Here is a 14569-nt window from a genome sequence, read left to right on the forward strand (position 1 = left end):
AGTGAAGAAAGCCAAGTTGTTCTTTTATTCATTCCCTGAAATGACCCCCAAAAAGTCTAGATAAAAACCCTATCGAGCAAGCAAACCATTTGTCATGACAATTGTCATGCGAAAATGCGAAAACAGAATAGAAACTGAGAGAGGTTGGCGTCGACATCATGCCTCATACTGTATGTTTCTATTCTGTTTTCGCATTTACGCATGACAATTGTCATGACAAATGGTTTGCTTGCTATCGAGATCTTTTTCGAGCCATTCTCGTTCTTGATATCCTCGTCGATAAAACAGGTGTCTCAGATAAATAATACGATTTGCAAGTGCAACAGTTTGTTCCAAGCGCTATTTGAGCTCCACCCAAATTCGAAACAATATATGATTAGCACTTAATCCGAGCCGCCGTCTACTTGTGAGTACTCAACCATTCACAAACGGTTTGAGTCCCGGGTAATCAATACCCACCGCGTTACACTATCATGTTGACCTGCCGTCGTCGAACGGGCAGAAAAAAAAACGATTGAAGCACAAAAAGCTAGACAGATTTTTAAAAATAACATTGCAATAATGGATTGAGGTTAATCATATTTTATCCCATTTTACCTATTTTATTCATATAGTGTTATGATAAATAAATAACATCGTTTATCTTTTTCTTCTTAAAGCACAGAAAATGTAAATTCCGAAAGTGTACTTACACTGTCGTGAAAATTAATTTCCTTTGGAAGTTTTCTTCAAATGAATTGAAAATGCACAGCTCAAAGCAAAAAGAAGGGATTAAATCAGTTCAGGAAATATTGGAGCCCGAACCATTGAAAATGCACCCGCTCTTTCTGGAATCCGTCGTTAAACATTACCTAGAGAGATTCAACGGTAACGGTATTGAATTAAAGAGACTTTAAACTCAGAGAGTTCATTCGTCTCTAGAGAGATTCAATGGTAATGGTAATGGTAATGAATTAGAGAGACTTTAAACTCTGAGAGTTCATTCGTCTCTAGAGAGATTCAATGGTAATGGTAATGAATTAGAGAGACTTTAAACTCTGAGAGTTCATTCGTCTCTAGGAGATTCAACTACGACCGAAATCCAATTCTACTGTTTTGAGCTACGTTTTGCTATCGATTGTTGAATTGAACGAAACAGACTGAAACACCTGAATTTACTTAGATTAATTCGGACACTAGAAAACTTTGTCCTACCAAGAATAATACATGAAATCTGATGTTCCAGGACCAGACTTTGGAGATCTAGAAAAACATCTGAAGATATCTACGTAGGTGTTTTTTTTCCAAAATATATATTTTTATCAAGGCTCATATGGCGTTAGCCTGACGGGGCCGGAGTTCAATATTTTGACAGTTTTTCTTATTATCTATGTTAGTAATATGTAACCGATTACTCGCGGTCGGCTCGAGGTTAGTATTACAAGTGTTCTCGTAATTGGGATGTTGCTGTCTCCAATGCTCTGTACGTGTGCCCGACACGGGATACTTCCTATTGGGATGCAGCTGACCATTAATCAGCAACGCCCCCCCCCTAGTATGTACCCCATATCTAGCGTGGTGCGTCTTCTCGACTCGAGGAATCCAGGATAGAATGGTCACTAACCGGCGCAATCATCAGCTCGTATAGAGTTGTCATGAGCGGTACAACCTTTGGCTTTTGTTGAATGATCAGTGGACTGCACAACCTTCGGCCCGTGCATCTGTAAAGAGTGTGTGTATACGTAGGTGTTGAAAATGCAGAAACAGAGGCTACTGAACTGGGCGAGAACAAAACAATAGTTTTTAGGACCATTTGCTGAACCATCAAATGGTTGGACGTTTATAGTTTGAATGAAAAATAGAAATAAAATAAAATCAAAACTTTGAGCGCTTTGAGGCACCCTCAACTCATGTCCGATTGAGATGAAACTTTGCACAGGTTATTTTTTTGGGCCAATAAACAAAATGTACATGGTCGGTTTTTGAAATTTGAAATGACCATTTTCACTGTCACCCCAATGTAGGTGTAGTGGGCGAGCTGCCTGAATTCGAGATTATTCAGTTTCAAGGAATATTCAAGCCAGTTATCATAATTAATGTGGACGGAGGACCAGACGAGAACCTGTTTCAAAAAGGTCATAGATATTTTCGATTTTTCATTCAAATCAATTGAATTTTGATCCAATACAGATGCACAAATGGACGCAAATGCTCCAGGACGCAGTGCTTTCAATCGTTGAACGTCGTATGGCTTCTCTTCTGTTCAAAAATCGCATTTTAGCGTTACGTAATTTTTAGCGTTACGTAATATTAACTCGTGAACAGGTTCACCAGACATTAGGATTCGTTAAGAAAAAGTCTAAATTGAAACATGGCTGAATAAAGTATAAGATCAGTACGATTCCTTGCTGTGGTGGCTGAGAGCAGCCAAACGACCAGAACGGTTAAAAAGGTATGGTGGCTGAGAGCAGGCAAGCGACCGCAAAGAGTTAATCTGCCGGACAGGTCCGTCCAGCGGGCCTTTTTTATGCATTGTGGTCTATCCTATGGCTACTTAGCTGCAGAAGCCATCGGCCACTAGAGGTACGTGCGGACCCCGCCATCTTTGTCCGGTTCCCCTATAGTATCTGCCATTACAAACAATCACTGGTAAAGACCTACAAAGACTTCGGAATAGCCACATCATTCAGCTTAGGACCTATAGCCACAGAGATACCCAGAGAAAAACCCACACAAGTATCATGGGACGGTATAATAAATTTGTCTAAACAATTTTATTTCTATTGTATTTTAGCTTAATGTATGTATTTATTCATTGCAGCGTAAAGATAATCCCATTAGGTTTCTTTTCTAATCAAAACCTAGAGGAAATTGTGGTTCGCCAATTCGGATTTTAGCTTCCTGAAGCTTTCTGTAGCTCTCCGATACCTATTGCCGCAGTACTTGAATTAAGCTATCAGAACCGGCCGAATCGCTAGGTTTCTCATTAGAGATGTTGATGGTGCTACTCCCGATTTCCTTTGACGGAATATCCCTCTTGGGATAGTCATGTTTATGTCAATCAGGACCTTTCGGCAAGCCTTCCGGATTTGATTTCCCGAGGCATGAGAATCGTAGGCCTTTCTGTCATTCAATTGATGCTGATTTTTCCTGATTTTTGTACTCTTTAAATTATTCGTAATAAATATACTGGTTTCGCGTTAAATTTATTCGTAATAAATATAATTTTTCTGTCATGATAGATCTCTGGTTCGCACTTGTATATATCTTACATTACGTTTAACTGTGTACTTAATTTTTGACGTGGGACTACGTGGAGGGTAAAATGAAAACCTAAACACAGAACATGCAGGAAAAAATGAAAGATTTCGAATGCTTATAGCTCGAACATTTCGTACTGGATAGGAGAGATGTTTGCATCACTTGATAGGGAATATTTCTACGCATCTATCGCAACTAACAAAATGTTGTTTTTCATTAGATACACAATTGAATAACTGTAAAATATTAGGCGTTATCTAAACGCCCTAACTGCATCGTTTTGATTGGCCCGATTTACGGTTTCCCTAACACATCAAAACCATCAAAACCAAGCAGCCTTGGGGAAATCGGCATTGCAAATACATGAAAGTAGGGGGACTTTTGTTCTCATCGAAAAATGTTCCCTAACACAGACTTTAAAACCAAGCAGCGAAATCGGCATTGCAAACACACGAAAGAGCCTAGAGGCGAGTGAACTGAAAAGTTTAAACCTTCTTAAAGCCAAAAAGAAGAAAAAGAACACACGAAAGTAGGGGGAGCTAATAGAGATTTCTAAACCAAGGTGCCTGGAGAAATCGGTATTTCAAATTTATGCAAGTCGGGGGTATTTTTGTTCCGACTGGAATGTGTTTCCCTAACACAGACTTCAAATCCATGAAGCGTGGGGAAATCGGCATTGCGAATTCATACAAATCGGGAGTATTTTTGTTCCGATTGAAATGTGTTTCCCTAACACAGACTTCAAACCCGAGGTTTCTGGGGAAATCGGGTCTGCAAATAAATGCAAACTGCGAGTACTTTTGTCCTCGCTTGCCTTTGTGCAGAGTGGAATATGTCTGTCCTAACATGATCTTCTAAACTTAGGAACCTGGGAAAATCGTGCAGCCACTAGAAGCGAATGAACTTCCCAGTTTCAAGCAAATTCGAGATTCGAGAAGTATGTACACTTCAGAGGGAAATGTAAAATAAAATAATCGTTTGATAATTTTTTTTTGTCTTTATTGGAAAGATTTTCAGCCTTAGGCTGGTTCATCAAACGTTTGATAATTCTTCCGTACATATATTTTGTTCTAGTCATCATACCAAACGTAAAAGGTCCGTCATTAAATTTACTTGTAACGAAGAACAATCAATCACAATAAATGAATTGACTTTACACGGCATTTGTTCATTTTTTTCACTCACAGAGCAAATATATTGAACTCAATTGAATTTGGAAACTGTTTCATTCAATCAAGAATTTAATCAATACAAACGAATGATTGCTAAGCTAAGGTAGTTCCACGTGAACCTTGCGGTTATATCATAGATATAACCCACTCATTTTTTTTTATCTCTACCGTCAATTGTTTCGTGGCTCCCCAAAGCAGTACTAGAAAATTTCATGAAACCAGATTGTCTGACGAATTTATGAAATTACAACGAGAATAAGTTTGAGGAACAACATTGCTTTATTGAAGATAATTTGTATGTAGATGTATTCTCAGAGTTATTAATATAGGAATACGTTTCAGAGTGTAAAATTATTCAAAAGAAATTTTTTGAATCCACAGTCAACATAAAAAGATTTTATTTGTAATTTGTTCGTTTGATTAAAACTTTAATGATGGGACCATGGAAAGTATATATATATATATATAACCGTACTGAATATCATAAAAATTAGGGCAAATTCAACAAGTCTTCCACTGCTGATATATTTTCCTCATTTGTTGAGTAAAGATTTATTCCAAAGAATGGATGATGAATTCAGTGAAAATTTGTATATTGATTTCTGTGCAATTGACTGTAGTGATGCTGTAGGTTTTCTGGAAAAAATATAAACGATCAAAAAGTCAGGCGAAACATTAGCATTTCCGCTTATGCGAGGATTTATACCATGCTTATTATTTTTTTTACATATCCGGTCTTCGCCCGCAGGAAGATACGAGGGTCATTCAAAAAATTAGTTTCAGTGCCTCAGACATCGCGGAGAAATAAAGTTAGAACAAAAAACAAGGTGATTTTCCTAATCTACGTTTTATTTTCTATTTTTCTACATAATCGTTCGAGGCATTTTTCATAGCGTGGCACGAGTTTTTCTATTCCGAGCGCGAAGTGCGTAGCGTCCAACTTTTTGAAGTACGATTAACTGCGTCACGAATTTCTTCAGTGTTATCGAATTGCAGACCGCCAAACTCCTGTTTCATCACCGTACTATTTTGAAGTTCTGCACCGAACGTTACGGTGATTATGTAGAAAAATAGAAAATAAAACGTAGATTACGAAAATCACCTTGTTTTTGTCCTAACTTTATTTTTCCGCGATTTCTGAAGCACTGAAACTTATTTTTTGAACGACCCTCGTATACTCTGTTTATGGTGGGATTTGGAATGGATTCTGTGTTATGAGCTACTACCAAGCAACCTGTTTCTCACATGTATGGCTCGCAGCAGTTTTCGATGAGGGAGCAAACATGTTCTGGGAGGATAGAATATTTAAGCTGTGTGAAAGTTGGCGAAAGATTGTGAAACAGAACTATGGATATAAAATATAACTATAATGTTTTTGTTTTCCCAAAAATCGACATTAACTTTTCGGAAAAACCCAATATGAGCTATCCTGATTTGTCGTGATTGTTATTTTCATTCTTCCTGATTCTTCCAAATTATAGTTGGGAACCCTGGTAGGAACAGCTAAAATAAACTATTTTATGCACTAATTGTATAACCTGGATTTGTTTAAATTTCACACAGAACACGCGGAAGGCGACAGGACACAACACTTATGTTTTCTGCAACGAATCTTGAACGGTTTTTTTCTGATATGTATTTTCCATTACAATAATGATATTTTGTGTATATATTGAAATTATTTTGATACTGGCCAAGTAAAAGTAAGTACTACGAATTCAAATAAGCAGAAAACCTCAATCAATTATTTTCATTCAAGAATAAAAGAACTAAGAACTGTCTTTAGGGATAATAAACCTGTATGTCTTACCTATTTGACGACACAACAGTGGTACTTTGTGAAGCAGTGCATTAGGCTTCTTTAGGCATCTTAGTAAAAATACAAGTTCTGGATTCTTATGTATATCCGAGGTAATTTAGCATATTGCTGTATGAAAAAAAGATTTTGGAAAAGGATGAAGCTGCGCATAGAACACCAACATTATCTCGCATGGAAGCATCTCCAAACGCTGGAGGGAAATTATCTGGCGGAGTGGTAACATCCGTACCTTTCAAAGTGACGAACCAGCCAAAGGTGTTGAATATAATATAGAAATAAAATTATAGGAGGTTGTGTTCAAGACACGACCGCATTGTTGACGTAGAACTACGCTGTAGTTTAATTCATGTCACTTGTTTATAACTGCGGATATTATTTTAAAATACTACGAAAATTTTGTAATAACCATTCTATCAGTTTGGTCGCCCTGAAATGTTTTTTTTATTGTAGAATCAATTCACGATAATTGTTTGATGATTCATTCTTGTGCTCGCAGAACAATACATGCTCGAGATAAGCGCAGCTATCATCTTTAGTGGAGAAAGTTTTGCTACTGGCAAGCGAAACCAAATCACATGCAACATTTCAGAACGACATTTATTTTCTTTGTGACTAAATAAACGCAATAAACTCTATCTGTTAATCTCTACAACCTCGAAAAGAGTAGCACTACTTCATTATGATCAAGATTAGCGCAAATGCAATCCTAGTTGAAAGCAGTTTCGCGACTGGCACGTGAGCGCAAATAAATTAATGACTTAATATAACTTATTGAATAACTTGGTACTGCCCCGAATAATTTTTTGATGCATTTATTTTCTTGATGAGCTGACGATAGCCTAGCTTGATGATTACCCACACAATTGTGCAGCAATGGCGTCAGTTTGATGCAATGATTGCAATGCCAGAGACACCTGCGAGTGAGTAATTGGATCGCGTCCACAGTCCAATCAGAAACGAAGACATGTTATCTATCGCCGTCCAGATCGCCCAGCAACGATGTTGCTCAGTCGATTTCCTCACGAAGAATGAAAGTTTGCCAGTTTAGGTCAGGTTTTGTATCATAGAGACTTTAAACTTCTTCAGTGCATTCGTCTTTAGTCTTGAGAAAGGCCCTTGGAAAATTTTACCCTACTCCTGCACTACATCTCCACCCTCATTGCTTTGAGAAAGGCACTCGATCCCTCGTCGTCCAGCTCGTCCAGCAACGATGTTGTCCAGTCGGACAACCCACACAAAGAATGAAAAGTTTGCCCCAGCGAGATCCACTGTTTATACTCTAGGCAAATATTCCCCTTCGTTCTTCTTTTTTTCCTTTGTTCACGGAGACTTTACATCTTACGATTTCCCCTTCGTTGCTCGTCGATAAGTTGCTCGTTATTGACAGCTCTGTTCGGGAAGCCACACAAATGGACAGAACAAATGTATGAGGAAATGGGAATGCTTCCAATTTTAATTAATTTAAACCATATACAGACTATGGGATTAGAATATATAGCATATCAAATAAATCATAGGGAATTTACGATTCGTTTGGTATGTAAATCGCCAAAATCCGTTCGCACGAAAAAATAGTGGCACGAAGCGAGATCCGGCCAGAAGATGGTCGGGCCCTCGTGCTGCTTCAATAGTGGTAGTAAGCGCTTCTGTAGGCACTCCTTAAGGTAAACCTGCCCGTTTACCGTGCCGGTCATCACGAAGGGGGCGCTCCGCTTTCCGCAAGAGCAGATCGCTTGTCACACCATGTACTTTTTGGCAAACTTGGATAGTTTCTGCTTGCGAATCTCCTCCGGAACGCTGAATTTGTCCTCTGCGGAGAAGAACAACAGGCCCGGCAGCTGACGAAAGTCCGCTTTGACGTAGGCTTCGTCGTCCATTACCAGGCAATGCGGCTTCGTCAGCATTTCGGTGTACAGCTCCCGGGCTCGCGTCTTCCCCACCATGTTTTGCCTTTCGTCGCGGTTAGGAGCCTTCTGAACCTTGTATGTACGCAGGCCCTCCCGCTGCTTGGTCCGCTGGACGAATGAACTTGGCAAATTCAGCTTATTGGCGACATCCCGGACCGAACTTCTCGGATCACGTCTAAACTGTTTAACTACGCGCTTGTGATCTTTTTCACTGACGGAGCATCCATTTTTGCCGTTCTTCACCTTCCGGTCGATGGTTAGGTTCTCGAAGTATCGTTTTAGTACTCTGCTGACCGTGGATTGGACGATTCCCAGCATCTTACCGATGTCCCGATGTGACAACTCCGGATTCTCGAAATGAGTGCACAGGATTAATTCACGACGCTCTTTTTCGTTCGACGACATTTTTCCAAATTTACGAAAAATTGACAGTGAAGCATGGCCAACGAGATCTATACACACTTATCTGATTATAAGCGAAAGCTGAAGATATAATTCCTAAAAATTAAATTTCTACAGCGTCTGTATTAATGGGTCAATGTCAATGAAAGAGAAACAGATGAAGAAAGTATTATTTTGAATCATTCATCATGTACTATGGATAGACCTGTATTCGATGATTGCAGTCATCTGTTATCTATTCCTAGATATCACATTGGAAGTAAAAATATTATTAAAACATAACTCATACAGGTGTGATAAATTCACGGAATTATACTGTCAGCAGTATTTTTTCTCTCGCTCGTCGTTTAGCAGGTCCCAATTCGGTCTCCAACAGGTTCATGTCTATCCATTGCACATTATTTCATCGCCAAGATGCAACGACGATAGCGCTCTACCAGTTACATTACATGCTGGTTTTAAGCCTCGTGTATAATTATAATATGATTAAGATTTTATCTCATTTTAATGCTGTATTTTATCTTTTTATTAATCTCGCAAAGAGGACGACCGTGTGTTTTCCCTCCCTCTCCTGTCGAGTCGATTTAAATATATATATTTTGTGTGTACCGCAGCTGTGCGTGGCCAATCAGTGTAGCCGCGCCCACCAAACGTTTTTATTAAATGTTCCGTGACGTCTAGACAAGGAGGCAACAGTTTGTACCGCGCGGCTTGCAATAAACTCGCGAATTATCGATACCGGCTCTGATTTGCCTTAAGCTAAGCTCCGCTCCGCCAACAATTGCCATGTGGTAGATAATCAAATAGAGCGACTTGTTTTCTGAAGTGTAAAACTTGTAAATGGTTGTTAGTCCGCTCTTATCATATGTGTTCCAAGTGATTGGAGCTTATAATGGAATTGAAAAATAATCATGTGTTCTGATCGAATCTAAATGTCAATAATTTGTCACTATCGTAAGTTTCTTTATATGAATGTTATGTTAAGCCGGGGCGAAATTCCAATAGATCAGCATATTGTTTAAAAATATTGCTTTTTGTTACTTTAAATGTTTTTTAAATTGTTCCTATATGTGTGATTCTTTATCCCTAGGCGAACAATTCGTGTGCCATCGAACATCTATATTTAAACAAACAAGACATTTGAACATTCCGCTCAACGAATATGTATTGTATGATCTCGTGTAGTATTTGATGTTATTGTAACCATATAAGGATGAGAGCAATGCTATACGCGGGGTCATTTATTATTTCATGAAATGTCAGTATATTCTGTGAATTGATGATTTCAGAATAACATCTTCTTCAGAATCCGAAATTCAAAGAAAAATATACACGTACAACCTCATGGCTGCATTCATTCAAGCGTCCCGAGAGGAATTCTGAAGCACACTCAAAGCAAACCGCTCAATTATATGCTTGAAATACCACGAAAGATCAATCAAAACTGTCATGTGTACATAAATTTGATTACCTTCCGATAACATTACTTGTTTCCTTTTTCAATGAATGACATGAAAACACGGACACCAATTGGCTGCCGCCAGCACCCTGGAGAGAAAGAGGCGCAACCCAACAAGCCCGTCCTATATGGGCATTCCGGGCCCATGTAAGCGGACTACGCGCCCAGATCGCAACGGCTCGAAAGCGTGTGAAAAAAGCAATAAATTAGGACTGTGCGAATGTGGCGGACCTCTTACGTGTGTGTAATGACGCTCGTCAGTGGTATGTTGAGATGAATCTTGATATTTTTGGGCTACCGTATTTTACAGCCGATTCTGTGTAAGTACGCCTGTACGGTAGATCTTGTTTGAGGTGCGTATTCCAAATCTATCCGCACGGTAAGATGACGGCGTGGCTGATCATGCCAAGATACATTAAATGAAAACAAATGTCTTTACCCTTACCCGTAGCGCTATCGACATGGATCCATTTGGTAGATCGATCGAATAGAGGAAGCTGGGATTCGAATGATATTTAAAATCTGAAAGTATTGCGCGATCAAGTTCAAAATTCAGTATTACTACACTTGGTATAGTGTGTTTCCAACATTTCCCTTTTTATAGCACGAAACATCTAAGTCTCCGAAATATGCCTTAGTGCCACTTTGCAGACTGCCTATTGGACTTAGGAGTGTGGTAATGGATCCACGTTTCATCCATTGTCACAAAACATTGAAAGAAATACACTCGATCACGCTTCAACAACGCCAAACCGGCTGTTGAATCATCAACGAGCCGATGTTTTTGGTCGACGGCCAGCAAACGCGGCACTCATCGCGCGGATAGCTTTTTCATGTCCAAAATGTCATGCAAAATGTATCTCACTCGTTCTTTTGAAATGCCTATGGCGTCGGCTAACTCGCATAACTTCACTTTACGATTGTTCAAAACGAGTCGATGCACTTGTTTTACGATTTCTGGATTCGTAGCATCTTTTGGCATTCCATAGCGAGGTACATATTCTGTACTTGCACGACCCATTTTAAATTCACTAAACCATCGATAAATTGTTGTTCTGGAAGGAGCAGAAGTGGAATAACATTTCGTCAACCACTGCATTGATTGTTCAGGAGTTTTTCCCATCAAAAACAATGTTTGATCAAAATACGATATTCCTCTTTTTCCATTTTCTATACGAATGCTCAGGTAGTGACACTTGAACAACTGTAGTGGCAGATGAACCTCTTGAAATGAATCTTGTTCATTTTTAGTGGCGCCATATGTTGAAAAATCCCGGGTCTTTTCAGCCCATGCTAGTTTGCTCGTTCGAAAAGTGTATCAGAAGACTTGTTGTATTTCACTGATTGGGATTCTGTCGATTCAATCCTCAACGACGTCCGTCCAATGTCCCTTCAATAATCAACCGCTATTTAGCCATTATATTTTTTTTTGTCAATTTATGGTCATCCTTAGTTCATGTGAAGTTTATTTCAATAAATATAAACAGAGAATACATTGCGCAACTGTGAATTCAATTTATTGAGTTTAAAAATGATAATTGACTTGATAAAATATTTATTTCTTGCATTCCAAAACTCTTTGAAGCCATAATAAACCAAAAACATTTTCAACAACTAAAGACACGAATTACGAACAAGCAACACGGTTTTTCCAAAGGACGATCACCAACAACAAATTTGCTGGAATTTGTCACATTCACTTTGAATGCAATGGATAATGGTAATCAAGTTGAAGCTCTATACACTGATTTTAGTAAGGCTTTCGATCGTGTTTATATACCCTTACTCCTTCTAAAACTTCAAAAAATAGGGACAGAAGTCAAGCTATTGAAATGGCTAGAATCATATTTGACTGACCGCACGCAATTGGTAAGATATAATGGGAAAATTTCAAAACCAATATTTGTTACATCCGGAGTTCCTCAAGGCTCTCATTTGGGGCCACTTTTGTTCATTTTATTTGTTAATGACGTTTGCGTTTTTCTTAACAATTTTAAGGCACTTATCTACGCAGATGATATGAAGTTTTATATGGAAATAAAGAATGAGCAAGACTCTCAAACATTCAAAAATGAAGTTGATATATTTCATAATTGGTGCACTAAGGTTTTATTACAGCTCAATGTTAAGAAATGCACTTTGATGACTTTTACAAGAAGAAGAACACACTTGAACAATGATGTTAAGCTGGGAAATCAACCCATCAATAGATGTCAACGAGTAGGAGACTTAGGCGTGGTCTTAGATTCGAAACTAACCTTCATTGATCATTATAATACATTCATCCATAGAGCAAATAATATGTTGAGCTTCATCAAACGCTTTAGTTACAATTTCCATTGTATATTACATCTTCTTCTTCTTCTTCAATGGCACTTACGTTCCTAGAGGAACTTCGCCGTCTCAACGTAGTATTACTTGCGTCATTTTTATTAGTACTTGGTTGAGATTTCTATGCCAAATAACACGCCTTGAATGCATTCTGAGTGGCAAGCTCTAGAATACGCGTGATCACAGTGCAAGTCGGAGGAAATTTCTTTGACGAAAAAATCCCCCGACCAGAACGGGAATCGAACCCGAACACCCGGCATGTTAGTTATGACGCTAACCACTCGGCCAAGGGAGCACATTGTATATTACATACGTCAGATCAATTCTCGAATACTGTAGTATTGTATGGTCCCCCTATATAACTTCATACGAAGACATAATTGAATCTGTACAAAAACAATTTTTATTATTTGCACTTTGTAAAATAGGCTGGTCTTCATAGCATCTCCCTCCATATGAAGCACGCTGTATGCTATCCAATATTAAAAGTCTAAAAGAACGTCGGAACCCTGCCATGATTCTATTTATTATTGACATCATATCACAACGAGTGGAAGTCAGAAGAAATATAAGGAAACCTACCGATTAGGCACCTGAGAAACCCTAACATATTCTACATAGATTACCGAGGAACGAGTTATGCCAAATATGGTCCTATTAATCATATGATGAGCCTCTGTAATGAACACAGTGAAATAATTGATGTAACCATGTCAAGGTCAATGCTTGAAGACTATCTGAATAGAATAAGATATCGTTAAAATTCACTGTAATATTTGGGCAGCATATTTAGTCTAAGCTGATTTGACGAAATAAATATAGAGTTGGGGAAAAAGAAATGTCGTATTTCTGATCGAAATTTGACGCTTTATTTAACATACTTAAAATTATCCAATTTAAGTCAAATAGGCGCCGTTTTGTTCGCAAACTTGTTTCCATTTGGAAGGCAACTTCATTATCCCCCCCCCCCCCTTATATAACCCCCCCCCCCCCCTCCTTATTTGCAAAAAACTCAGACAGCCAGTTTTCGCAAGCCTCTTTTGAGGCCAACTTAGTATCACCAAGAGCGTTTTGCATGGACCGGAAAAGATGATAATCACTTGGAGCTAGGTCCAGACTATACGGTGGGTGTAATAGGACATCCCATCCGAGCTCCCGTAGCTTCTGGCGAGTCATCAAAGATGTGTGAGGCCGAGCGTTGTCCTGGTGGAAAACAACACCATTCCTATTGATCATTTCTGGCCACTTCTGGTCAATCGCCTGCTTCAAACGGTCAAGCTTCTCACAGTAGCAACCGAGTTGAGGGTCTGGTCATAGTTGAGCAGCTCATAGTGGATGATTCCCTTCCAATCCCCAAACACACAGCAAAACCTTCCTGGCCGTCAATCCGGACTTGGCGATGGTTTGGGCCGGCTCACCGCGCTTCGACCACGACTTTTTTCGCTTTAGGTTGTCGTACGTGATCCACTTTTCATCACCAGTCACACTCTTCTTCAAAAATGGGTCGAGTTCGTTCCGTTTCAGCAGTGCATCGCAGGCGTTGATTCGGTCTAAAAGATTTCTTTGCGTCAACTCGTGTGGCACCCATACATCCAGCTTTTTTTGGAATCCAATCTTCTGCAAATGGTTCCAAACGGTTTTATGGTCTATAACCAGTTCCTGGCCAATCGAGCGAGTGGCTCACATGCCGGGCTACTTGGATGATTTCAACGGTTTTATCGGTTTCCACGACGATTGGCCTACCAGTACGGGGTGTATCTTCGACAGCCTCTACACCAGAACGAAATCGATCAAACCAACGCTGTGCTGTGCGAATCAATACAGTATCGGGTCCATAAACTACACGAATTTTTTCGGCCGCCTTCGTTGCAGTTTTACCTCGCAGGTAGTAAAAACGTAAAATATGGCGAATTTCTTGCTTGGTGGGCTCCATCCTTGACGCGCTATAACTTGATACTGAAAAGGACAATCACAACACAAGATATGTTTGAGTGTTGCCATATATTGACAATATACGACATTTCTTTTTCCCCAACCTAATAAATAAATATATATATTTTTTTGATTATGTAACTTGTTTTTTTAATTAAACAGATAAATTATCCAGCCAGCTCTCTTTAGTTTCTTTTTGACGTAGGACTACGTCTTACATAAGGGTGCCAAATCAGAAAACAGGTCACGTTTTTATGAAATAAAGTTAACGTGAATAACTATTTTTGCTACAAACGGATTTTAACGA

General features: G+C 39.0%; 1 protein-coding gene across 1 annotated transcript in view; it reads right to left on the reverse strand.

The window, feature by feature from the left end:
• The window catches only part of LOC129769839 (uncharacterized), a 48958-nt gene that overhangs the window by 7274 nt on the left and 27115 nt on the right, over nt 1-14569 (reverse strand). The window lies entirely within an intron of this gene.

The sequence above is a fragment of the Toxorhynchites rutilus genome, chromosome 2 (genome assembly GCF_029784135.1).
Source record: "Toxorhynchites rutilus septentrionalis strain SRP chromosome 2, ASM2978413v1, whole genome shotgun sequence".
Taxonomy (NCBI): Eukaryota; Metazoa; Arthropoda; class Insecta; order Diptera; family Culicidae; genus Toxorhynchites; species Toxorhynchites rutilus.